Source organism: Scyliorhinus torazame, chromosome 28 (assembly GCF_047496885.1).
Source record: "Scyliorhinus torazame isolate Kashiwa2021f chromosome 28, sScyTor2.1, whole genome shotgun sequence".
In the NCBI taxonomy this organism is placed as follows: domain Eukaryota; kingdom Metazoa; phylum Chordata; class Chondrichthyes; order Carcharhiniformes; family Scyliorhinidae; genus Scyliorhinus; species Scyliorhinus torazame.
The window spans coordinates 12,423,810-12,450,587 of NC_092734.1; the positions used below are offsets into that span (position 1 = coordinate 12,423,810).

At 47.8% G+C, this 26,778-nt stretch overlaps 1 protein-coding gene across 1 annotated transcript in view; it reads right to left on the bottom strand.

Moving 5' to 3' along the window:
- The window catches only part of LOC140403529 (ras-GEF domain-containing family member 1A-like), a 246,714-nt gene extending 223,161 nt beyond the window's left edge, over positions 1-23,553 (bottom strand). The window contains exon 1 of the mRNA XM_072491491.1: positions 23,278-23,553. The gene's annotated coding sequence lies outside the window, so the exon portion shown is untranslated. The remainder of the gene's footprint in view (positions 1-23,277) is intronic.
- Between the last annotated feature and the right edge of the window lie 3,225 nt (positions 23,554-26,778).

The following is a 26,778-nucleotide window of genomic DNA, read 5'->3' on the forward strand; positions in this document are numbered from 1 at the left end:
AAGCTGCTGGGGAACATGTTCTAGTAGATTAAAGCCTTCAGTTATGAAATCACTTCGTCTGGAGTGTAATTGAAAATGAAAAATGAAAATCGCTTATTGTCACATGTAGGCTTCAATGAAGTTACTGTGAAAAGCCCCTAGTCGCCACATTCCGGCGCCTGTTCGGGGAGGCTGTTACGGGAATTGAACCATTCTGCTGGCCTGCCTTGGTCTGCTTTCAAAGCCAGCGATTTAGCCCAGTGTGTTAAACAGGCCCTTGATCGCGCATCATGCCCCTTGCACAGTCAGTGCCATTCGGCATCTGAATTTGACAACGAGCAGAAGCACGGTCACAGCACGTGAGCAATTTGGCTCTGATTGAAAATTTCAGCAGGCGAGCCTGGGTATATTTATAGTGCCAAACCACGGAGATGAGGGAATTCAGAAGTTTAATTCATCCTGTGCAATTCCTCAGGGAAGGAAAGTGAGATTGAAAGCAGGCTAGGTACAACAGCAGCTGCCTGATAAATAATCTTCCACATTGTGGGACGGGCAAACAGCAAAGGTGGGTCAATGGATTGGCCACAAGCTAGTTGAATGGTGGGGCAAATGCGACGAGCTGAATGGCATCTTCCTGTTCCTGTCAGCCTGGCACCTTTCCAGCTTCAAGTTCCTCGCCCCATTGAAATTCAATGAGCTGAGCAGAATTCTGCCCGAGGATTCATGGAGCCTGGAACTGTGCGTTTAAGTCATCATAACATCCAGCTTGGAGCGCTGATTAAACATTCCTGCGTGCATATAACTTGGAAGCACTATCACCTCTTCCCCTCTCTCACGTCGAGCTTTTATGGGCATCTGATCAGTTTAGATCTCTTATCCCAGCAGGTGTACAGAAGCCCAAATTCGCCAACAGATACAGCATCGGCTGATTGGAAAATCCTAAAAATAGCCAAGCACCTTCACTGCTCTTCCTGCATTCACATGCACAAAGGAGAGTGGAGTGTGAACTAAGTGGTATTTTGAGAGAGGTGAATGTTAGCAGGAACTGACTGTGATCAGTCCTCACACGCTCCAATTTCCCTCTGTGCAACTTTTGTAATTGCACATTCCCAGCATTCCCGACACTCTGCCTAGTCAGGTCCTCCCTGGTCCTCCCAAGTTTCATTTGCCCCAATCTCCTGCTGTTGTTTGATTGACAGAAATGACTTCCCTCCCTCATATCACCCCCACATCAACCCCTCCCCCTCCACCCACTTTTTCTAATGCCACTCCTCCCTCCCACACTCACCCATCCTCTGACCCTCCCAAACCCCTTCCCCATTTTCCCTCCTCGCCCTTATTCTCTCCAAACATCCCTACCATTCCCACCTCCACCCCTCCCTCTTACCCTCCCCACTCCCTCCTCATCCCCTCTTTGTGTGCCCTCTGCTGCCGCCCCCCACTGCGCTCCCTCCTTTCAGTCACATGACTGAAGCATGGCTCACCTTCGCTATTACCAACTCTGGTTGGATGTATTCCTGGACGTTTTATGACCTGTTGTTGCAACCCAGTCAAAACGCCCTCCCCCCCCCCCCCTCCCCCCCACCACCCAAACTATGGAATGTTTGTAATAAATAAACAAAGGGAGTGTTTTATTGCGAGGCAAGCGACAAGAAGAACTTTGTGGACAGAACAGTACAACTGCTGCCCAGGTCTTGTTCCGTCGACTCACAAGCTAACTCTGACCAAACCACAATGGCCAAGTCCACGCCTAAGCAGGTGATCACGCGTTCCATCCCCATAGGCCCTGGGCCTCTTAATAATAATCTTTATTGTCACAAGTTGGCTTACATTAATACTGCAATGAAGTTACTGTGAAAATCCCCTGGTCGCCATATTCCGGCACCTGTTCGGGTACACGGAGGGAGAATTCAGAATGTCCAATTCACCTAACAGCACGTCTTTCGGGACTTATGGGAGGAAACCGGAGCATCCGGAAGAAACCCACGCAGACACGGGGAGAACGTGCAGTCTCCGCACAGACAGTGACCCAAGCCGGGAATCGAACGTGGGACCCTGGCACTGTGAAGCAACAATGCTAACCACTGTGCTACCGTGCTGCCCAATCCACGTGGCCTGTGAAGGATCCCCTCTTAAAGGGGCCATGCTTCCACAGTATTCAAAGAATATGAGGGGCGGGAGTCTTTAGCCTCCCAGTCACGTGTTTCCTGTGGCGGGAGGCAGCGCGCCGCTATCTGTTCCCGCCGCTGTCAATGGGAATTCCCATTGCAGCCACACCGTGCTGCCAGGAAACCCTCGGGTGGGGTTGTGCTGTCAGCGGGACCAGAGAATCCTGCCGCCAGCGAACGGCCAGAGAATTCCAGATGAGAACAAAAGAACATTTTTCAGAACATTTCTCAGTCTGATTTCCTTCCTGGGCGTTGCGTGCAGTAGTGCCCAGGAGACGAGCCTCTAATTCTTGGACACTCCAGGGCAACCCTGGAGAGTTGCCACCATCAGGAGAGAACATTTGACGATGTTGAATGGGTGGGTGATTAGATCAGAGGGAGGTAATGGCACTCGGCTTCTCCGTGGGCATGTAATTCTCTTTGAGCGAATTGCCAATTTAACCAGTGTTAAGGCATCTTGTTCCACTTAAGTGTGGCATATATCAAACATGAGTAAGTTAAGTGTTTGAATTTAAGAAATAGATTTCTGTTCTATAGCAGCCGCTAATGCCTCATAATGATGGGAATTTCAGTTCAAATGCTTAGTTTTGCTCTCCCTGCGCTCTTCAACAGGAGATTAATGAGCCCATTCTCACCTTCATAAATGTAGATTTGTCATAATTTGTTTTATAAATAGACCAGATTCACACTACATTATTCAATGTTGTGAGTCTCATTTGTGTGCCTCAGAGAATATACAGGCAGGAAAATACCCATCAGTCCGTCCAACTTGTCCTAGAGAGATGCAAGTCTTTGTCTATCATGATACAGACAGTCCCACTGTCCCACGGGATCTCCCAGGAGTGGCGTTAAAAACAGGCTAATTAGCTCAGCTCCCCATCGCTCCATCACAGGGGGCCATGTCTTCAGCTGCCTGGATCTTAAGCTGTGGATTTCCCTCCCTAAATCCCTTTTTCATCCTTTAAAGGTACCTGTCCTGGTGTCTGATTATTAGGCTTGGTGGGGGGGGGGGTCACGTTTTATTCAATAATATTCCTGTGAAAAGCCAAGGGACATTTTGCAATATTTGGCATCAGCATTGCTTGTTTTTTTCTCGCTCTTTAATCGGAGGGTCTTGCCTTGTTGGAGGGACTAAGGGAAACCTGTGCAGTTGGCTTTGTTGTATTGTGCTGGAGGCCGCTGGCCTTTTTTATACTTCAGCCAGACCACTGTCAACTATCTCCTGCGTTGGGAGCACATTCTGCAAATGGCTGCAACACCTCTGGAGAGAGCTGCAGCAATTTCAGACATCCCATCACCCACTCTGGAACCCTGTGACTGAATCCCGACATCTATTTTTTTTTTCCCAATTAAGGGGCAATTTAGCGTGGCCAATCCACCTCCCCTGCGCATCTTTGGGTCGTGGGGGTGAGACCCACGCAGACACGAGGAGAATGTGCAGACTCCACACGGACAGAGACCCGGGGCCGGGATCGAACCCGGTAGAACCCTCAAGAGTATTGAAAGTCAAAGAGATCTAGGAGTACAGGTCCACAGGTCATTGAAAGGGGCAACACAGGTGGAGAAGGTAGTCAAGAAGGCATACGGCATGCTTGCCTTCATTGGCCGGGGCATTGAGTATAAGAATTGGCAAGTCATGTTGCAGCTGTATAGAACCTTAGTTAGGCCACACTTGGAGTATAGTGTTCAATTCTGGTCGCCACACTACCAGAAGGATGTGGAGGCTTTAGAGAGGGTGCAGAAGAGATTTACCAGAATGTTGCCTGGTATGGAGGGCATTAGCTATGAGGAGCGGTTGAATAAACTCGGTTTGTTCTCACTGGAACGAAGGAGGTTGAGGGGAGACCTGATAGAGGTATACAAAATTATGAGGGGCATAGACAGAGTGGATAGTCAGAGGCTTTTCCCCAGGGTAGAGGGGTCAATTACTAGGGGGCATAGGTTTAAGGTGAGAGGGGCAAGGTTTAGAGTTGATGTACGAGGCAAGTTTTTTACGCAGAGGGTAGTGGGTGCCTGGAACTCGCTGCCGGAGGTGGTGGTGGAAGCAGGGACGATAGTGACATTTAAGGGGCATCTTGACAAATACATGAATAGGATGGGAATAGAGGGATACGGACCCAGGAAGTGTAGAAGATTGTAGTTTAGTCGGGCAGCATGGTCGGCACGGGCTTGGAGGGCCGAAGGGCCTGTTCCTGTGCTGCACATTTCTTTGTTCTTTGTGAGGCAGCAGTGCTAATCACTGCGCCGCCGTGCATCCCCGAATCCCGACATCAGAGCCAACCTCTTCACCTACAGACCACAGAAACTCCAGGAGTGGTTGACATAAACATGGCCTCACACCGGTTTCACAAAGACATAAGAAATAGGACAGAAGTGGGCCACCAATGATACACGGTAACAGCAGTGTGTACCACCTACAAGATGCTGTGCAGAAACTCAACAAGGTCCTACGACAGCGCCTTGGTGAGTTTCAAATCCATGACCTCTACCATTTAGATGGACAAGGGAAGCAGATACCTGGGAACACCACCTCCTGCAAGTTCTCCTCCAAGTCACTCACCATCCTGACTTGGAAATGTATCACCGTTCTTTCACTGTCGCTGGGTCACACACTTGCCTGTGGATGTATCTGCCCCAAATGTACTGCAGTAGTTCACAAAGACAGCTCACCACCACCTTCTCAAGACAATAAAAGCTGGCATTACCAGCGACACCCACATCACTTAGGCCAATTAAAATGCAATAAAAATAAAATTAAAATATCATGGATCTCGCTATGGGCTGTGTCTTGGGATGAGTTAATAAGCAGAAACTTTCACTGATCAACTGCCTGCTGCGCAAAGGAAAGTGAAGTTACGGAGAGAGCAGAGACCGGGTGTCAACCTGCACTCAAGGCTGAGCCTGAAAACAAGAGCCCTGGCTCGCTAATCAAGTCCCGCCCTGTCTTTACTAGGCATTAATCTGCAACTTAGTAAACATCTCCTGAGTTACTTTACCAAACTGTCTCCTATTGCCGAAATGGTTAAGGTCTCAAATGAACGCCATTAGAATTTACGTTCAAATAATATCTGCAACTTATGGCCTGCTCCTGCAGGTTTAGCTCAGTGGGCTAGACAGCTGGTTTGTGATGCAGAACAAGGCCAGCAGGCGCAGGTTCAATTCCCGTACCAGCTTACCCGAACAGGCGCCGGAATGTGGCGACTAGGGGCTTTTCACAGTAACTTCATACTTGTGACAATCAAAGATTATTACTTCTTTTGGTCGGTCTGGCGCACCATGTGCATTCTGGTCCATGTGCATTCTGGGCTACCTGCAAGTCCCCTTTTAAGAGCAAACTTTGCACTGGTATAAAGCAGCCTAGCTTCCAATTCAGAGTGGACAAACGCGCAGACGATTGACAAACTTTACAGCAATCAGCAGTTGTGCCAAGGCTATTTTTTATGCCCATTAAAAACCATGCAAGCTTCAACCTCCAGCTTTTTGTCACTACCTCCACCATGAGAGTATGACAGATGTGCGCTAAAGATTTACAGTAAAGGGTTACACACCTGCTGGCCTCCACATAAAAGCCTATCCACTTAATCATTTGTCAGTGTGATTTACTGAGAAGGATATCTACCCCACACGGGCTCATTTCATTACGACACCCTGAATCTGACATTATATCCAAATACCAGCAAGATTCCATTTCAGAAATATTTAAAGCTTTTTTGATGCATCATCTTCTCTGACTGGAAATGAAAACTGTGAACAGAAGGACTTATTTCCTCTGGTTTTCTGCTGGACATACCGTTTTCGGATCCGGGGGGGGGGGGGGGGGGGAGGGGGAGGGAAGGAATAGGACCTCTGCCACTATTTGGGCAATGAATACGTTGGGTTTTTTACAGCACAGGATAAAAACATTCGGCCCAACTGCTCTATTCTGGTGGTGATGCTCCTCAAGGGCTTTCTCTCACCCACTTTCATCTAACCCCATCAACTTATCCCTCTATTCCATTGTCATGTGCTTATCCAGATTCCCATCACGTACGTCTCTGCTGTTGGCCTGAACTGCACGGTAGGTAGCGAGTGTGATGATAGGCAGACTATCATCTGTGTACAATATGAGTAGTTGATCATGACTGTAAATTCTGGGCAGCACGGTGGCGCAGTGGGTTAGCCCTGTCGCCTCACAGCGCCGAGGTCCCAGGTTCGATCCCGGCTCTGGGTCACTGTCCGTGTGGAGTTTGCACATTCTCCCCGTGTTTGTGTGGGTTTTACCCCCACAACCCAAAGATATGCAATGTAGGTGAATTGGCCACGCTAAATTGCCCTGTAATTGGAAAAAATGAATTGGGTACGCTAAATTAAAAAAAAAAATCACTGTAAATTCTGTGATCTATGATCCACTTGTGTAATATAAAAGTTGTAAGTTTTACTGTTGTAGTTCTAGCATCCGACCAGCAGGTGGGGCGGGTACGGAGTCCCGGATCCACCATGTGTTCCTTCAGAAGGTGTTGATAGCAGTCGTATATTGGAGCAGCTCTGTTGTATCTTAGTGTAAGTTAGTGTTAGACATTTATTTCCAACTGTATTCATCTTAGACATTTTAGTGATGCGTTAGTGTAGTGTGAGTAATAAACAACTTTGTCGGGCAGCACGGTAGCACAGTGGTTAGCACCGTTGCTTCACAGCTCCAGGGTCCCAGGTTCTATTCCCGGCTTCGGTCACTGTCTGTGCGGAGTCTGCACGTTCTCCCCGTGTCTGCGTGGGTTTCCTCCGGTGCTCCGGTTTCCTCCCACAGTCCAAAGATGTGCAGGTTAGGTGGCTTGGCCATGCTAAATTACCCTTGGTGTCCAAAAAGGTTGGGTGGGGTTATTAGGTTATGGGGATAGGGTGGAGGTGTGGTCTTGGGGAGGGTGCCCTTTCCAAGGGCTGGTGCCGACTCGATGGGCCGAATGGCCTCCTTCCGCACTGTAAATTCTATGATTCTAAAACAAAGTCCAATGTTCTTTGTTCGCACGGCAATATCGAGATTCCACATTGGCCCAATCAAAGAGCATTACAACGAGTTCTTCATTCCAGTCATTCTCTGTGACGGTGTGTGCTTTGGGAGGGAGCAGAAATAGCATTTGCCACAATGTTGCTTCCTCTTGGGCCCTCCCAGAGGCTTGCACTGAAGGCGAGAGACTCAGTTCCACTCAGCCACTCTGTCTAATTCACTCAGGGTCAAGTGCTGGAGGTGACAGATTCTCCCCTTCACCACCGGTCTTACTCAGCACCTTCCAATCTATCAATGACCTGGTTGCAACCTTGGAGGAGCAGTTCTCATGTGCCCAGCGGACCCCACTGCAATCTAACTAGATGCAGTGTCAAATGCTATAAGCTCAGTCTCACATCAAATGCTAAACTGTGCACACAAATGAACTCCAGCAGCCTCAGGATAAGCAAAGGGACAAAAGCTTAACTCAGTGGGAATAAGGTTTAGATAAGATTTAGGTGAGAAATTTTGGAATGGACGGCCACTTCCGTCGTCCCTGGTCCGAACACAGGTGTCCTCAACCCTATCCTCAATTGAAAAATCTAGATGAGCCCCTTTTTCCCCAATGCACTAGATTTAAAACCCTTGATCTCACTTCGAAAACTCACTGTGGTTTACCTCAAAATTCATCCTACCTTAACCCCCTTCCCTAATACTCTGTTCCCCTCACTCCAATTTTCTGGATAAATTCACTCCCCTTTCTTGGCAGAGCTTTTATCTGCTTCAATCCTTTACTTCCCTCCTGAAAAAAACAGCCTTTAAAACATCCTGACCACCAGTTTTGTTGACCCCGTTTTGCGCTCTTCCCATTTCTTCCTCCTCGACCTCAGCATCCATTTTCACAGTCACTCGGTGTGCTTTCTTCCACTTGACGTGGGAAATTCCTTTTGGTCTGCTGCTATTCGTGACAGAGGCATTGTCCTTCAGTTGACATTTTACACTGCGGCCGTGTCTGCCTGCTGCAGCGGTGTTGTACGAACGGGACAAGCAGCCAATGCTCCGGGTGCCCCCGGTCCTTTACTTTAACCCCCTTAAGCACCTCAACCAAAAGCACATCCGTGGGAAGATGGCTGCTACAGTTGCCTCAAAACAATCACCACCGTCCATTGAAGCCTCTGAGAGATGGAGTGAGATATTACAAATGGGCAGGTTGTGACAGAGGTACAGAATAAATGAACAGGAAAAGACCAACTAGCCCCATCAAAGTCCGCCTCAGATTCAAAATGCCTAGTTCGCTTGTAATACATCCAGCAGGCGTGGGTAAATCTAATCCATGACCTGTTGACAATGCTTTGAGCAGACTGGCCATCCATGGGATTCAAGTGTTCAGTAGTAACTGTAGGCATTCGCCAAAAGATCTACTATTGTCAAAAAAAAATCAAAACTCAAATAAAAGTGAGTACATTAAAAAAAATTGAATTCCTTTCTCAGATTTACAAAGCCAATGCTCAGAGTGGACAGGGCAAGCCCTTAATCTATCTCCTTGTGTGGTATGAATATCCATGCCAGTAAAGTAAGGGTTGATAAAATGTACACAGAGAGCCACTAGTGGGAGCCAGTCTCAGCAGTATATAAGGGATGACGCTGAGCCTTGTGGGACAAGGTTGGAGTAGGTGGTAGCAGGAGCTGAGCTAGAAGGACTGAAGATAGTGAGAGAGCACGAGAGTAATTTATCATGTCAGTGAGTTAGATGTAGATGTGTATCGTGAGTATAGTTTATGTGTCATCAACTGTTTGTTTCTTAGGGATAAGTGTCGAATCCAGTTAGTAGTGTTTAATAAAATAGTTTTGTTGGTTTGCAAGACTCGTTGATCTCTGATCAGCACTACAGATCAAAGCCATCCGGATAGAGAAAGGCAGAGAACAACACACCTTGCTTGCTTCATAAACCAATTCAAATTCAAATTGAATCCAAATTCATGATCCCCACAAATGAAATGAAATAAAAATCGCTTATTGCCACAAGTTGGCTTCAAGTGAAGTTACTGTGAAAAGCCCCTAGTCGCCACATTCCGGCGCCTGTTCGGGGAGGCTGGTACGGGAATTGAACGGTGCTGCTGGCCTGCCTTGGTCTGCTTTAAAAGCCAGCGATTTAGCCCTGTGCTAAATCAGCCCCAAAAGAGACATATAGATCCAAGCGGACAATAGCAGGCAATAGACCTGATTGCGAGGTTTGATCCAAAGACCGATCGAGCCTCCTTCGCTCTCCCTCTTTCTATGAGCTTCAAATTGCAACCCCCCCCCCCCCCCCCCCCCCCCCCCCCGGCCTCCCCCTCCACCTAACCCCTGGTCCCTCTTTCTAGGATCTACGTTAATCTCCCAGGTTGAGGGAAAACAGAACGGAAATAGAAAATCCAGAGCCAGAAAAAGAAGGGAAAAGTCCAGAGAATTCCTCTCCGACTCTGCTGAGCAGTCCAGGAGATCACATCGACAATACTCAGGCTTACCTTTTATCAGACGTGATCCCAGCCTCTAACCAAGTGCAGGTCCAGCCGAGTACTGAAGGTGTTCACAAAATGAACACAAGTCACAGCATATTTCAAAGGTTGACAACTCCCTGAGAAGTGATGAGCTGTCCAACATCCAGCCTATGTTCCTTAGGTAGTTTCAATGCATTGCATGATTAGACACATTTATTCCAAAGAGGATACAAATTACATTGTGCCTTTTTGGATTGAGTGCTGGCGCTGAAGTATTTCACATTCACCTCCTTGTTAAAAGGAATCCTGTCCCTCCTACATCAAGCACAAAAGCAGACACTGCCTCAGGTTAACAGCTCGTTTAAAGGACAGTACCTCTGTTCTGGGACCGAGAAACTCACTTTGCTGTTGACAATATATTAGAATGCCCTTCCCCAGTTGCCGGACCACCCCGCCATGCTCTTACACAGTGCTCCCATGGGCTGAGCCCATATTATTTGCTAATTAAATTTCTACGGTGACAGAATCCCTGCAGATTAAATAAGCCTCTTTTCATATGTTTATAAGACTCTTGAAAAGAAGTGACACCGATTGAGGGAACATGCAATGCCTCAAACAGCCCTTCAGATAAACATCTCCAAGCAGGCATAGAAATATTACTTACTGTGTGTGGATGGGGTTTACTGGAGATGGATTTCCTCACCCTGGGGGATTTGTGCAAGCTGTAACCTTAGCTCAGCCAGATGGGGGTCAGGTAATGGAAGGGGCTAATTGGCTCATCATGCTATTTGAGTGCCTGTAACATGAACAGATTAAAAGGAGCTAATGCATATTGCAGCTCGTTGGCTGCTCTCTCTCTGGAACTCATCGAGAATGGAGTTCGAGAGAAGAGTTCAGTGACATTGTAGGGTTGAGGGTAACGTTTAAGCAGGGCTATACTTTCTACTTCTTTGTGATCCGATGGTTGTAGACCCAGCCCTGTGATCACCAGAGATGCAACAACAATTTGTAATTATTTGGCATCTTTATTGCAGAAAAATAATCCCAAGGCACTTCAGAGAGGCGTAGTGGGACAATTGGGGAGTGTGGCGCATGAATACCAGCGTGGACCAGTTACAATGACTGACCAGCAGTAAATTCCGTGTAATCCAATGTGAAATGGACACTGTACCAAAAGAGGAAATAGAAAATGGGATGGTCAAACATTTGTTCAAAAATGTGGGTTTTAAGGTGGGTCTTAACATAGGAAAGGGAGTTGGACTGAGAGTGTTTAGGGGAGAATTTCAAGCCATGGGGTCCAGCTGGCTGAAGGCAAAATGGCTAATAGCGTGGCAAAACCTGGGGAAGTGCATGTGTGGGGGTGGAAAATCAGAGAGTCCTTGTGGTGGGGGTGCTAGAGCTGAAGGAAGATACCGAAAAAGAGAGTGATAATTCCAGGTAATGACCATCTCCTACAAGAGAGGACCTAACCACCACCCCTTGACGTTCAATGGCATTACCATCACTGAATCTCCCACAATCAATATCCTGGGGGTTACATTGATCAGAAACTGAACTAGACTAGCCACATTAATACTGTGGCTACCAGGGAAGGTCAAAGGCTACGAATCCTATGGTGAGTAGCTCACCTCCTGACCCCCCAAAAGCCTGCCCACCATCTACAAGGCACAAGTCAGGAGTGTAATGGAATACTCTCCACTTGCCTGGATGAGCGCAGCTTCAACAACACTCAAGAAGCTCGACACCATCCCGGACAAAGCAGCCCCGCTTGATTGCTCCTCCTTCCACAAACATTCAAACCCTCCCCACCTGCCTGCATGAGTGCAGCTCAAGAAACTCAACACCACCCAGGACAAAGCAGCCCGCTTGATTAGTACCTCTTCCACAAACATCCGCTCCCTCCACCACTGATGCACAGTGGCAGCCGTGTGTATCATCTACAAGATGCACTGCAGTAACTCACCAAGGTTCCTTAGACAGCACCTTCCAAACCCACAACCTCTACCATCTAGAAGGTCAGGAGCAGCAGATACCTGGGAACCACATCACATGGAGGTTCACCTCCAAGTCACTCACCACCCTGACTTGGAAATATATAGTCAAACTTTGCTGTCGCTGAGACAAAACCTGGAACTCCCTCCCTAACAGCAGTGAGTGTACCTACACCAGAAGAACTGCAGTGGTTCAAGAAGGCAACTCACTACCACCTTCTGAAGGGCAACTAGGGATGGACAATAAATGCCAGCTTAACCACGATGCCCACATCCCGTAAATGAATTTTAAAAAAATTTTTTTAGGCACTGGTGGAAATTTTAAATCTGAGGATTCGTAGGTGGCAAACGATAGGAGTGAGAGATGGGCCGTGGTGGCTCCCAGAAAAACATCCTGCCATTTTTAAAAAATTGTCCGCTTGGATGACCCTTGACTGTGACTGGGTCGTGACCTGAGGGATCTGGGGCCAGCATCTTCAACCTAAGGAGTTCAGAAGGACCAGGAGGAAATGTCACACCGACAGCTCAGGCTTGTGTTGCAAACTCTCCAGGCTTGCCAAGGGATTAAGGAGCAGTCTGACTCTGCTGTGAGTGAGGCGGGTGGCCATCGGGGCAATAAAATATAACGGTCTGTGTTTTATTCCAGTCTCTATGAACACTTTCGTTTATTGGTTACAACAATATTGGAGAAGGGAAATGAAGGCTCTGTCACTGGGTTACACTGGGAGGTTAATGAATACGTTCTATCAGAGTTGGCCACTGAGTACAGTGTTCCGTAGCCATCAAGGTCTCCTCAAAACCTTCCTCAGGTCTTCCAGGAACAATTTTGTTTCTAAAACTTTTGAAGGTTGGATTGGGACAAAGTGATCACGGGGGCTGCCTTGCACCCGAGCCTCTGCCATTCAATTTGGGGCTGCTTTCACAAGCTGACTCTGAATAAACAAGGTGACAAGCTAACCATCAGACAGATTCCACTGGAAGCCCTTCCGGTGACTTCAATGATAATTGGTTCGCAATAAAAAGAATATTAATATGTTAACACCGGCCACTGTCATTGCAACATCCTGGAGATTGCCTGTGGAGGCAGCTTGTTCCAGAATGCAGCTGGGACAATGAGCCTGCAGTGAAATAATTGAAACATCTGGGGGGGCGGGGGCAGGGAGTGATGGTGCCGCTGTGCTCATGGTAACTAGACTTGTGATTCAGAGGCTCAGTCTGATGCTGTGGAGGCAAGGGTTCAAATCCCACCACGGCAGCTGGTGGAATTTAAATGTAATTAATAAATCTGGAAAAGAGGGTGAGTGTCAGCAACGACAACCCTGAAACTATCGTCGATTGTCATAAACACCCCATCCGGTTCACCTATTTCCTTTGGGGAGGGAAATCTGCCGTCCTTACCTGGTCTGGCCTACATGTGACTCCGGACCCACAGAAATGTGAAATAGCCGAGCAAACCACACAGTTCAAGGGCAATTAGTGATGGGCAACAAATGCTGGGCCTTGTCAATGATGCCCACATCCCACGAGAAAAATAAAGAAAACATTTACTCAATACCAGAGGGAGGCTTGGGCTACACTAACCAGTCAAAGAACAAAGAACAAAGAAATGTACAGCACAGGAACAGGCCCTTCGGCCCTCCAAGCCCGTGCCGACCATACTGCCCGACTAAACTACAATCTTCTACACTTCCTGGGTCCGTATCCTTCTATTCCCATCCTATTCATATATTTGTCAAGATGCCCCTTAAATGTCCCTATCGTCCCTGCCTCCACTACCTCCTCCGGTAGTGAGTTCCAGGCACCCACTACCCTCTGCGTAAAAAACTTGCCTCGTACATCTACTCTAAACTTTGCCCCTCTCACCTTAAACCTATGCCCCCTAGTAATTGACCCCTCTACCCTGGGGAAAAGCCTCTGACTATCCACTCTGTCTATGCCCCTCATAATTTTGTATACCTCTATCAGGTCGCCCCTCAACCTCCTTCGTTCCAGTGAGAACAAACCGAGTTTATTCAATCGCTCCTCATAGCTTATGCCCTCCATACCAGGCAACATTCTGGTAAATCTCTTCTGCACCCTCTCTAAAGCCTCCACATCCTTCTGGTAGTGTGGCGACCAGAATTGAACACTATACTCCAAGTGTGGCCTAACTAAGGTTCTATACAGCTGCAACATGACTTGCCAATTCTTATACTCAATGCCCCGGCCAATGAAGGCAAGCATGCCGTATGCCTTCTTGACTACCTTCTCCACCTGTGTAGCCCCTTTCAGTGATCTGTGGACCTGTACTCCTAGATCTCTTTGACTTTCAATACTCCTGAGGGTTCTACCATTCACTGTATATTCCCTACCTGCATTAGCCCTTCCAAAATGCATTACCTCACATTTGTCCAGGTTAAACTCCATCTGCCATCTCTCCGCCCAAGTCTCCAGACAATCTAAATCCTGCTGTATCCTCAGACAGTCCTCATCGCTATCCGCAATTCCACCAACCTTTGTGTCGTCTGCAAACTTACTAATCAGACCAGTTACATTTTCCTCCAAATCATTTATATATACTACAAAGAGCAAAGGTCCCAGCACTGATCCCTGTGGAACACCACTGGTCACAGCCCTCCAATTAGAAAAGCATCCCTCCATTGCTACCCTCTGCCTTCTATGGCCTAGCCAGTTCTGTATCCACCTTGCCAGTTCACCCCTGATCCCGTGTGACTTCACCTTTTGTACTAGTCTACCATGAGGGACCTTGTCAAAGGCCTTACTGAAGTCCATATAGACAACATCTACTGCCCTACCTGCATCAATCATCTTAGTGACCTCCTCGAAAAACTCGATCAAGTTAGTGAGACACGACCTCCCCTTCACAAAACCGTGCTGCCTCTCACTAATACGTCCATTTGCTTCCAAATGGGAGTAGATCCTGTCTCGAAGAATTCTCTCCAGTAATTTCCCTACCACTGAAGTAAGGCTCACCGGCCTGTAGTTCCCGGGATTATCCCTGCCACCCTTCTTAAACAGAGGAACAACATTGGCTATTCTCCAGTCCTCCGGGACATCCCCTGAAGACAGCGAGGATCCAAAGATTTCTGTCAAGGCCTCAGCAATTTCCTCTCCAGCCTCCTTCAGTATTCTGGGGTAGATCCCATCCGGCCCTGGGGACTTATCTACCTTAATATTTTTTAAGACACCCAACACCTCGTCTTTTTGGATCACAATGTGACCCAGGCTATCTACACCCCCTTCTCCAGACTCAACATCTACCAATTCCTTCTCTTTGGTGAATACTGATGCAAAGTATTCATTTAGTACCTCGCCCATTTCCTCTGGCTCCACACATAGATTCCCTTGCCTATCCTTCAGTGGGCCAACCCTTTCCCTGGCTACCCTCTTGCTTTTTATGTAAGTGTAAAAAGCCTTGGGATTTTCCTTAACCCTATTTGCCAATGACTTCTCATGACCCCTTCTAGCCCTCCTGACTCCCTGCTTAAGTTCCTTCCTACTTTCCTTATATGCCACACAGGCTTCGTCTGTTCCCAGCCTTTTAGCCCTGACAAATGCCTCCTTTTTCTTTTTGACGAGGCCTACAATATCATTCGTCATCCAAGGTTCCCGAAAATTGCCGTATTTATCTTTCTTCCTCACAGGAACATGCCTGTCCTGTATTCCTTTCAACTGACACTTGAAAGCCTCCCACATGTCAGATGTTGATTTGCCCTCAAACATCCGCCCCCAATCTATGTTCTTCAGGTCCCGCCTAATATTGTTATAATTAGCCTTCCCCCAATTTAGCACGTTCATCCTCGGACCACTCTTATCCTTGTCCACCAGTACTTTAAAACTTACTGAATTGTGGTCACTGTTACCGAAATGCTCCCCTACTGAAACATCTACCACCTGGCCTGGCTCATTCCCCAATACCAGGTCCAGTACCGCCCCTTCCCTAGTTGGACTGTTTACATATTGTTTTAAGAAGCCCTCCTGGATGCTCCTTACAAACTCTGCCCCGTCTAAGCCCCTGGCACTAAGTGAGTCCCAGTCAATATTGGGGAAGTTGAAGTCTCCCATCACCACAACCCTGTTGTTTTTACTCTTTTCCAAAATCTGTCTACCTATCTGCTCCTCTGTCTCCCGCTGGCTGTCAGAGGGCATGAACTCTGCACGACCGCCCAAAAACTGTCTACCCCCAAATGTGCACTGCAAATCATCAGACAAATGTGCCTGACTAAAATACATGGGGCAGGATCTACTCCTGTAGCGCGAGATTAGTCAGGTGTTTCCTGGTGCTCGGAGCATGAGAGATACCCCGCTATCTAAAAGCGCAGACAGGTAGATCGGGGGCCTCAGCGGGGAACTCCCTGTCAAGGCCACACTTAGCCCCGTTTTCAGCTCTGAGGAGCTCTGCTCGCTGAAACTCCTCAGTGAAGTGGCAGCGAGCCCCCGACGTGACCCTTAAAACCCCCCAAGCCCCAACTCACTATCAGGGGGTCCCCGGGCCCCCACTGCACCCCGCCCGCCCGCCCAGCCCAATCACCGCTGTGCAAAAATGTGCCAGCTTGGCACCTAGGCAATGCCATGCTGGCACCCAGTTAGCACTACCAGGGTGCTCAGGTGGCACCTGCATTGTCAGGACACCACCCTGCCCAGAGGGCATGCAGCTGAGGGGGCCACCAATCCCCTGGGAGACCCCCTCAAGTGCTGTTCCATCTGGTCCCCATTTGTGGACCACCCGAGACCTCCAAGGCAAGGGGGTTAGATCCCATGCCTTGGTTGGATCTCGCAAACACACATTAAAGTGAGACTAGCTGTCTAACTCTAATATGCAGATTTTCAAGAAAGTGATCCCGCCCACAATGGGCAGGATTCACATCGCGTTGTGTCGCAAGATCGTGTTCGATCTCACAACGCATTGGGAGCCGGGTAGATCCTAGAAGTGGGACTTGCTGGCATCTACCGGTAGTGTTGTACCACACTGATTTTCAGGCCCAACGTGGCAGGTAGATCCCGCCCATTATTTTTTTTGAAGTTATTTTTCCGTTACAGGGAGCATAAATAATGTCCAGCACAATAAATTAATTTAATGATTGCAATACCCAATCTTGCTTTTGATCAGTGTGACAGTCTGTACTAAACTCACGGGCTGGACCAAAACCAGGTAGCGAAACAAAGGACAGTCGCTAATAAATCCAATGGGGAATTCGGGAGAAACCTTGTTACTCAGAGGCTGGTGAAGATGGGGAACGTGCTACCACAAGAAGTAATTGAGGGCGAATGTGTTGCACTGCATCAACTCACCAATGTTCCTTTAGAAGATCTCTACCACCGAGAAGGACAAAGATAGCAGGCGCATGGCAGCCAAGAACTCTGATTTTCCACTCCCTATACACCCACTCCCCCAGGCTTCACCTCACTATTGGCCATTTTGTCTTCAGCCAGCTAGACACTGTGCTCCCCTAAACCATTTCAGCCTCTCCAACTCCGTTTCCTATATAAGACTCTCCTTAAAAGCCACACTTTTGAACAAAATGTTTGACCCCATTTTCTATCTTCTCCTTTGATTCAGTATCTATTTCACATTGGATTGCACTGAATTCATAGCTGGCCATTCATTGTAACTGGTCAATGCCAGTATTTATGCTCCGCACTAGCCAATTGCCCGTTATGCCTCCCTGAAGTGACTTGTGAATACTTTTCTGCATTAAAAGCACCATAGAAAGGCAAATTATTGTTGTATCTTTGGGTGATCGCTGGCCTGGATCTCCAACCATTCGACCACAAAGAAGTGGGAAGCATAACCCTGCTTAAGCTTTGCTTCCCCAACCTACAATGACACTGAACTCTTCCCGCCACCTGCAAGTTCCCCTCCAAATCACACACCACCCCGACTTGGAAATGTATCGGCCGTTCCTTCTCCGTCGCTGTATCAAAATCCTGGAACTCCCTTCCTAAGAGGTGTACCTACATCACATGGACTGGTGCGATCCAAGGAGGAGGCTCACCCCCACCTTCTCAAGGGCAATGATGGATGGTCAATAACCGTTGGCATTGCCATCGATGCTCATATTCCACGAAAGAGTAAAAAAAGGAATAGCATAGGATGTATATAGGAGAAGTTAGATGAGCACACAGGAACTTACATTCTTCAAAGTAGTTAACATTTACTTATCTTCTTATTTTGACCGAATTGGGGGTCAGAGGTTTTGGGGGCATGCAAGAAATTGGGGTTGAGGCCCCGATCAATAACTGGGCAGGCTCGTGGGCCGAATGAGTTACGACTGCTCCTAGTTCTTATGCTCCTGTGCTCGTGCGTTCGTTCACATGAGGATGAAATACATCAATCCTGATGAGAGTGAGATTGGGAAGAGGTTCATGTGGAGCGTAAAGACCAGCATGAGCCATTTGTGTTTAAGGCCCTCTTTCTGTGCTGTTAATACCTTGTCCCAACATCAGTTCAGATCTAGCTCGGCACGGTACTCTCCAGACTATCGACACAGCACTCCGCAATACCTTTCTGGATCACAAGGGCACTGTGGAAGCCACTGCATTGTTGTCACTCAATGTGGTCAATGGCAAATGTTCAATCAATGATTGGCAAGACAACCCATTCCAGATCAGCATAGACCATGATATATAGCGTAACACCAGTGCGCTGTTACACAATGTGATACATTGCTTCAGATATGCAATTAATCACGGCGTAATGGATGTCACCAACTCCACGACAATAACCTATTCAAAATGTTGGCTGACGTTAGGAGGGTGGCGAGCTTGGACTGATTGACCATGCCCTGTAAAGGGTGTGAAAATGTCTCCTGAAGTGGAGAAACACCTAGCACACTTCATGGTGACCTGGGTGTCAGGCGAGCTTCCTGGCCAAGCGTTCCAAATTAATACTCTCCCACTAATGAGGTGCATCAGTTCAGAGGCCGTTTGCACTTTCCTTGCTGTTGATTTGAACCGCCTAATGAGTGGAAATAATACACAGTGCAATCAGTGTTCACAAACATCCTTCAAAAGGAGCAAGCGTCTAATTAAGTAGGAAGCAGTGATTATTGTTGCTTTTGCAAGAGGACCCCAATCACAGGCCGACCTTCTTGATAATAATGTCAGCTTAGGTTGCATCCTGGGGCCTCATCACTTCCTGCCTGCTCTTTGTTGCCACCCAAGTTGTTAACCATCCGAGCCATTTGAAAAAAAATCCCAGCTTGACGGAGTTGAAAGCACACCTGGGCATACTCGTGGGAAGCCAGAAGAAGTGGAAAGAGCTCTGCAGGTTAGAACACAGGGTGAAAGGGGAAGCAATATTTGTCCTGCCCTTAAATCTACCTTGGAATGAATAACCTCATCATTTCACATGGCTTAATCCATCAGGTGGTGGGAGCAGGTGTGCCCCAGGTGTCCCTCAGTCGAAAGACAACACCTGTGTGACTGCATTTATCTGCAGATTTGTGCGAGCCATACTTTGTTCTGCAACACCTGAACCCGGTTGCCCGTGGCGATCTGATGATAATGCCGGACAATTTCTTAAAGTCACCTGTCTCGAGAATGCACGGTTGATGATCCTTGGCCTTGTTGACTGCCGCTGTGCAGCCTGCACTGTGGATTTGAACAACGCCCGCCTATTGCTGACGAGTTCGGATGTCAGGGGTTCGCGCTGAAGTAGGTCCTCGGGATGCGCTTCGCGGCATCTTTCAGTTGATTGTCCACCAAGAACAGAGGACTCATGAAAGAGGAACTTGCATTAGTTTAGCGCCTTCCACAGTCCCACGATGTTCCAAAGAACTTCGCAGGCACAGAGGTACTATCGAAGCATCGTAAAGTGGGAAGGCACAGCAGCCAATTTGTGCACGTGACAACTTTGACTCCACTTCACCGGTTATAAAGTGCTTGGAGACATTCGGGGGTCAGGAACGGCGCTTTATAAATGCAAATTTTATTTATCATAAATGTTCGCTCCTGGTCCGACTGTCCTGAAATACAATGACTGAACGTTCTGGAATCATCTCATCAATCCCATGTAGTACCCAGTAAAGAAAGAGAAAATGCTGGAAAATCTCAGCAAGTCTGGCAGCATCTGTAGGGAGAGAAAAGAGCGAACGTTTCGAGTCCGATAGCTCTTTGTCAAAGCTAACAGACAGAGAAAGTGGGACCCAGTAGTACCCAGTAAGCACTGAGATCGACTGAAACCTCTTCCTCAAGATTCGAAACTGAAGCCACTCTAATCATTCTGCACAGCTTGAAAATCCCCCTTGATAATTCTTGTTCTCCGCAGGTATGAAGGGTGATGATGAGGAGAGCAGCAGAGGGTGACCTCCGACCACTTACACAGCACTGCACTGGTTAAACAGCCCAGTTCCTAATTTGCATTTTGAATTGCATCTCCTGGAAACTGACAAGATTGCCCACCCTCTCCAAGGTCCCAGAGATTTTACTTTAATCAGTGTTTTGCGTGGGCAATGTCACATGCTTCCTGGAGGTGGAAGTAAACAACAGAATCACCGTATTGTTACAGCGCGAAAGGAGCCCCTTCAGTCCATTGTGCCCACGTGAGCTCTCTGAATGAGCAGTTCACCTCCTGCCGTTCCCCTGCCTTCACCCCATAACCCTTCTTCCTTTTCAGATGATGACCCAGTTCTCTATTGGACGCCACAATCGAAGCTGCCCCCCCCCGCACCCGCCCCCCCACGCTCAGGCAGCGCATTCCATACCCTGACCCCTCGCTATGTGAAAACGGTGCAGGGGTTCCACTGGGTCTTTGATAGTTGATGAAATCCAAAAGGTTTTTTTTCAAGTTGGTCCTTCCCTGTCTCCCATCCCGCTCATCCCAGACTATGTCAACCTTTCCTGGTTAACCGATATCAACACTGGAACCAACATTGGGTCAGAGGCAGAAATGGGAGGCACAGTGGCACAATGGTTAGCACTGCTGCCTCATAGTGCCAGCACGCAGGTTCAATTGCGACCTCGGGTCACTGTCTGCGTGGAGTTTGCGCGTTCTCCCCGCGTCTGTGTTAGTTTTCTCCAAGTGCTCCAGTTTCCTCCCACATCTAAAGATGTGCAGGTTAGGTGGGGCTACGAGAATAGGGCAGGGGAGTGGGCCTAGGTAGGCTGCTCTTTCAGAAGGTCAGTACAGACTTGATGGGCCGAATGGCCTCCTTCTGCACTGTAGCAATTATGTGGTTCAATTCATACCTTCCCTGCCAATGGGCAGCACTTCAGAACAGGTCAAATCCTAATCATAGAATTTACAGTGCAGAAGGAGGACATTCAGCCCATCAAGTCTGCACCGGCTCTTGGAAAGAGCACCCGACCCAAGCCCACATCTCCACCCTATCCCCGTAACACAGTAACCGCACTCAACCTTTTTTAGACATTAAGGGGCAAAATATCATGGCCAATCCACCTAACCTGCACATCTTTGGACTGTGGGAGGAAACCGGAGCGCCCGGAGGAAACCCACGCAGACACAGGGAGAACGTGCAGACTCCGCACAGACAGTGACCCAAGCCGGGAATCAAACCTGGGACCCTGGAGCGGCGAAGCAACTGTGCTAGCCACTGTGCTACCGTGCCTCATAGTGCCAGCACCCGGGATCAATTTCTGCTAATCTTTTAGCAGCACCTACAGATCTGCAGTCTCTCCACAAGCCGGTTCCCGAGCTCTCGACTTTCCTCGCTGAACCTCCCCGAATCTCTCTCGCCCGTAATACCAACCTCTTTGATCAAGCTTTTGATCACCTGTCCTAATATCTCCTTTTGTGACCCTGTGGTCAGGTTTCATTGGAATACACTTCAGCAAAGCACCTTGGGACATTTCACTAATTGAAAGGTGCTACGTAAATGCAGATAGTTATCGTCTAGATTAGAATGCCAACCAATTGCCCCACGCCTGCAACAAGCAGAACCAACCCTCGCCATGGCAAGGGTCAACATCTGTGCAGATGGAATTGGCTCACCCTCCCACTGCTTAGGAACCTAACCCTGACCGTATGGCTACTTGCCCCCATCGTCCCAGTATAGGCGGCTGTGGGTTGAATGAAAGCAGAGTAGCCAATGGTACCACCAAGACTGCTGCCAGTTGGCCAAGAGCAGCCTAACAAACAAGAAAACTGACCTTGCACGTGATGCCAGGGCTGCAGAGATGGCTGGCAAGGTAATTGAGTCATTACGGTACAGACTGCCCATTCGGCCCATCGAGTCCATACCTGCTCCCTGTAGAGCAATCCAGTCATTGCTCCTGCTCTATTCTGCCAGCCATGCACGTTAATTGCCCTCACTGCCCATTCGATGTCCTTCTGAAATCATTTGTGGTCTCTGCTTCCGCCACCCTCGGATCCAGTAGGTCCAAGGCCATTACCATTTGCTGCATTAAAAATATTCTTCCTCGCATTCCCCCAAATCTCAATCTGTGTCCCCTAGTCCTTCATTGCACTGTCCACCAACGGGAACAACTTCCCTATCTCCACCTTATCAGCGGTGTTAACCATGGGAAGTCCAGCCAATGACATTTCCCCACCATTAAACTTCAATGCATTCATCAAAAGTTGAACTTATTCACTGCTCATCATCACCAAAAAGGGGCAGGGCTTTGTGCCCATGTGTCATTTTGGACCACCTGGCTCCCAATCATCATGTGCAACCAGGTGGCAGTATGGGCGAAAAATCCAGCCATACATGTCGGCAGCTCAGCAAGATCTTCGTTGATGCTAAAATTGTAGGGGCTGGTTTAGCACAGGGCTAAATCGCTGGCTTTGAAAGCAGACCAAGGCAGGCCAGCAAAGCGGGTTCAATTTCTGTACCAGCCTCCCCGAACAGGCGCCGAATGTGGCGACTAGGGGCTTTTCACAGTAACTTCATTTGAAGCCTACTTGTGACAATAAGTATTTTCATTTCATTTGTAAGATCCTCGACAAGCGACCACTCGGAAGCGATGACTGTAAAAAAACTCCAATTTTGGATACCTATTATTTTACAACTCCCCGAACGGTCTCTCGCGCCCTGCCCAGACTTGGGCACTGGGGTATTTAAGTCCCAGGGGCCCCTGGTTTAAGGGAATGATTCTCCCTCCCCTCACCTAGGTAGATTGTACTCAGGTGAGGCCATCGGGACACTATGGTTGCAGGTCCCTTGGCCTCGGGCAGGTTGTAACAAAAACACTTTGGGACGTCCTGAAATCACGAGAGGTGCTACATCAATGCAAGTCTGTCTTTCCTTTTATGGGAGGGGGTGGCGAGAGGGGTCTCGCTCAGCGTTCTTGTGTTGGGAAGGGTAGAATTGGAAATTATTGGTTTCTTTTTACTGGAGATATAGGGGGAGGAGGCGGAGATGGGAGCCGATGAGGACTGGCACAAAGGTATTCAACAGGAACAACAGGAGATGTCTACTTAGCTTTAAATATAGAGCATTTAACCTCCAAAAATTAAAACACAACCGTTAGAAGGAAGAAATGGGAGAGATATTATGTTAATTTATTGATGAGATAATCTGTGAATATCTATTCAAATTATTGTGAGTAGACAGAACAGGTTTTCTCAATGAGTAGCCTTTACCGTCTAATTTGGAGGCATGTCATTGAACTCCCTGTGCTGTGCCTAGTTTCTCACTCACTCGCTCGCTGTACTTAAGCCACATTATCACAGTGCCTGAAGACGCCTCTGTCAGTGCCTCTGGCTGGAGCGGAATTCACAAGCTGAGCTCGTTTACCTGTCTTGTGGTCCAGTGACAGCTGTGCATCGGCAGCAATTGCTAGGCTCCGGGAAATCCCCGAGAAGACCCCGGCAGGTCGCGCTGAGACATTCCGGGATGGAGCGCTGGTCTCTGCTGATTCCAGCGAGCTGTGCTGCTGACAGCTCTGAATTGAAAAGTGTGTGTATGTGTGGGGGGGCTCTCCGGCTGAGCAGGAGGAGGACTCTATTTAATAGACGCGGAAGGGTGAGCCGGGATAAGGACTGTACCATCTGACAAGCCCCCGCATGAGAGCTGTCTGCAGCAATGTGAAACTGAGGAGCACCCAGGGCAAAAAAAATAAAGGCGACACACACTCAGGCATTCAGTCAAATCGCCGCTAAACGGCTTCACTCGGCCAGTTTTCTGGACTGGTTCCATCTCGTTTCTTTTCAAAGCTGCACTAAGTAGCAGGCTGCTGCCACAGCGAGAATTGGTAACTAGCCTACAGCATTTATTGCTAAACAGTTGAAAAGCTAAATATAGAATTCAGCGCGCGTGTGTTCAGGAGGGAATAGGGGAGATCTAGAAACAATCACAGGGTAATGATTGAAAGGAGGCATTTGGATGATTTATGTTGTGGAAGACGGACACCTGGAAACAATCACAGGGGAGTATCGATCTAATCAAGGGAGAGGGGGACACACACATTGTTTATTCTCAGAATAACAGCCACTCAGCAAGGCTGCGATCTAACTGAATTCAGGCAAAATGTAAACACAACGTGCTGGAAACACTCAGCAGGTCAGGCAGCTCCTGTGGAGAGAGAGGAAGGGGGAAGAGAGAGAGGGAGGGGAACAGCGTTAATGCTTAAGGTTGATGATGTTCCACTGGGGCTTGAGTTCAGGTAATAGTCACACCTCGGCCTCCCCCAGGCTGCCTTTAAACTTTGACTCAGCAACAAGCTGGAGAAGGTCAAGTGTGACCAAGATGGCCACACGTCTCAGTTTGAGGCATCTGGAGAGGCTGCCTGCCTCTCTTTGCAGACGTCTCTGTCCATTGCAGGCGCTTGAGAACCAGCGCACAAAACCTGTCAGTAGGCCGACCATGAAATGTGAGCGCCAGAGGGGCTGGAGAGCGTAGTACACACTCAGAAAACATTCTGACTTAATTTGACAAATTTCCCTTGGTTTTTATGATATACTTGCATCCCACTTGTGCACCTTTAAGAGGGGTCACTTTTGCCTCTGTTTTTTAAAAGTTGAGTTGATGACATCAGGGCAACCCTCTTGTCATCCTAACGGACAATTGACAGTAGCAAGCAACATATCCAGGCCAGGGGTCAGCGAGCTCAACATTGAGTGTTCAACACTGAGAACGGGTTCTGCCCATGGAAGTGACGGCAAAAGGTCTGGAGTTGTACCCAAGCATTTATGACTGATGTGTTAAAGAGATCATAGGATTCTATGGAAGGGTGAATTAGATGGCCCAAAGGGACCCTCTTTATCCTTCCTTATCATAGTGACCTACATGAATTCAAGCAGACACCCAATGGACAAGCTAGTAGCTCGATAACATTATTGGCAGGTGAACCCTGTTTTAGTTAGATTATAGAATCCCGGACATTAGAATGGTCTTGGCATCTCTCCTCAACAATGTACCTTTCCAGTGAAGTGTGTACAAGAATGGGTTTTCAAGTTTGGACACAGAAGACTGTATGAGACAATATATTTCCCAAATTATATAAAAGTTTCTTAAAGAACTGAAAAATAATTCAGGTTTGATATAATCGCGGCATTGAAAGTTCTAGGGAAAGAAAGTATAATCTTGTTACTATTAGAGAATCCAAGTCTTAAGTTTAAATAATGCTACACGGTGATTTTTAAGATTCCACCAATATTCAAAGTCGTCATTAGAGGTAGCAAGCTACAAAATCTAGCAAGATACCTGTATCCCAATTAAGAGGAAAGCTATTGTTTCACTACATCGGCCATACCTTTGTCTTGAGAGATGCTGGAGTGAACCCAACAAATCAAGATAGCCTGCTGTGTGGTTCCAATATTTATACCATAAAAGAATTGAATCAGCAGTAAGCATGTTGAGCACACATGCTGGGAAACATTCTTTATTTTAGTCAATATCCTTCATTTTAGTCAACATCCTTCAAGCAAGCAGGGTACTGAGAGGTGCAGCACAGTAGCACAGTGGCTAGCACAATTGCTTCACAGCTCCAGGGTCCCAGGTTTGATTCCCGGCTGGGTCACTGTCTGTGCGGAGTCTGCACGTTCTCCCCGTGTCTGCGTGGGTTTCCTCCGGGTGCTCCGGTTTCCTCCCACAGTCCAAAGATGTGCGGGTTAGTTGGATTGGCCATGCTAAATTGCCCTTAAGTGTCCAAAAAGGTTAAGTGGGGGTTACTGGGTTACGGGAATAGGGTATATACGTGGGCTTGAGTAGGGTACTCTTTGTAAGGGCCGGTGCAGACTCAATGCAGACCGAATGGCCTCCTTTTGCACTGTAGATTCTATGACCACTTTTTTGCTAGGCTCAGTTTCCAGGATTCAGCTGATAAGTAATTTAGGGGCATCCTTAAGTTTATCCATTGTCCGATTGTGATATTTTACAACTTATCAATGCCACGCTGAGGTGATTGTAGAGTTCAGTTCCTGTTTCTTTAGGGACTGCCTTGTGTTCGAGGATATACCATATGCCATGCCAACGGATGTTACTGTCCTTGAACATAGTTATGCCCAGGCATGCTTATACGCTTCTGAACCTTTGTCCAGTAGATGAACTCCGCTTTTAATTTTTAATCCCTACTTCCTAAGAGAATCACTTTTTTCAGTCTTAAAACTACGTATTTACAGCTGGATTCCTTCACTTGGGGATACTATTGGGACTTGATGCTATGCTCAAGGGGCATCAGTCAGGTTGCTGTGTCTCATCTGTGTCTGTTGAGCTGATGATGGACAACTTGATTTATACAGCGCCTCAAACAAAGTGCTTCACAGAAACATCAGAAAAAAAAAACAGAAAAAAAAGGAGCTATTATGTAAACGAAATGAAATGAAAATGAAATGAAAATCGCTTATTGTCACGAGTAGGCTTCAGTGAAGTTACTGTGAAAAGCCCCTAGTCGCCACATTCCAGCGCCGGTTTGGGGAGGCTGTTACAGTAATTGAACCATGCTGCTGGCCCGTGTTGGTCTGCTTTAAAAGCCAGCGATTTAGCCCAGTGTGCTAAACCAGCCCCACCCACCCGAGCGCCGGCCACTTCAAGCACTGAATGAAACAGAAAGTAACATCACTTACCCACATTTTAAAAACATTTTGCTTTGGTTGCTGTGGAATCCTGTGTCGGTGTGCAAACACTTTGTTAACAGGGACCTTCATGGCTTTGGGGTGAGGGAGCTGGATTTACAGATCGTGGTTTAATTGTGTTGCTATTAGGACAAGTGACAAAAGGTTTGGCCAAGAGATTGAGTGAAGGTGCATCTTAAAGGAGGAGAGAGTAGCTGAGAGTTTTAGGGAGAGAATTCCAGAG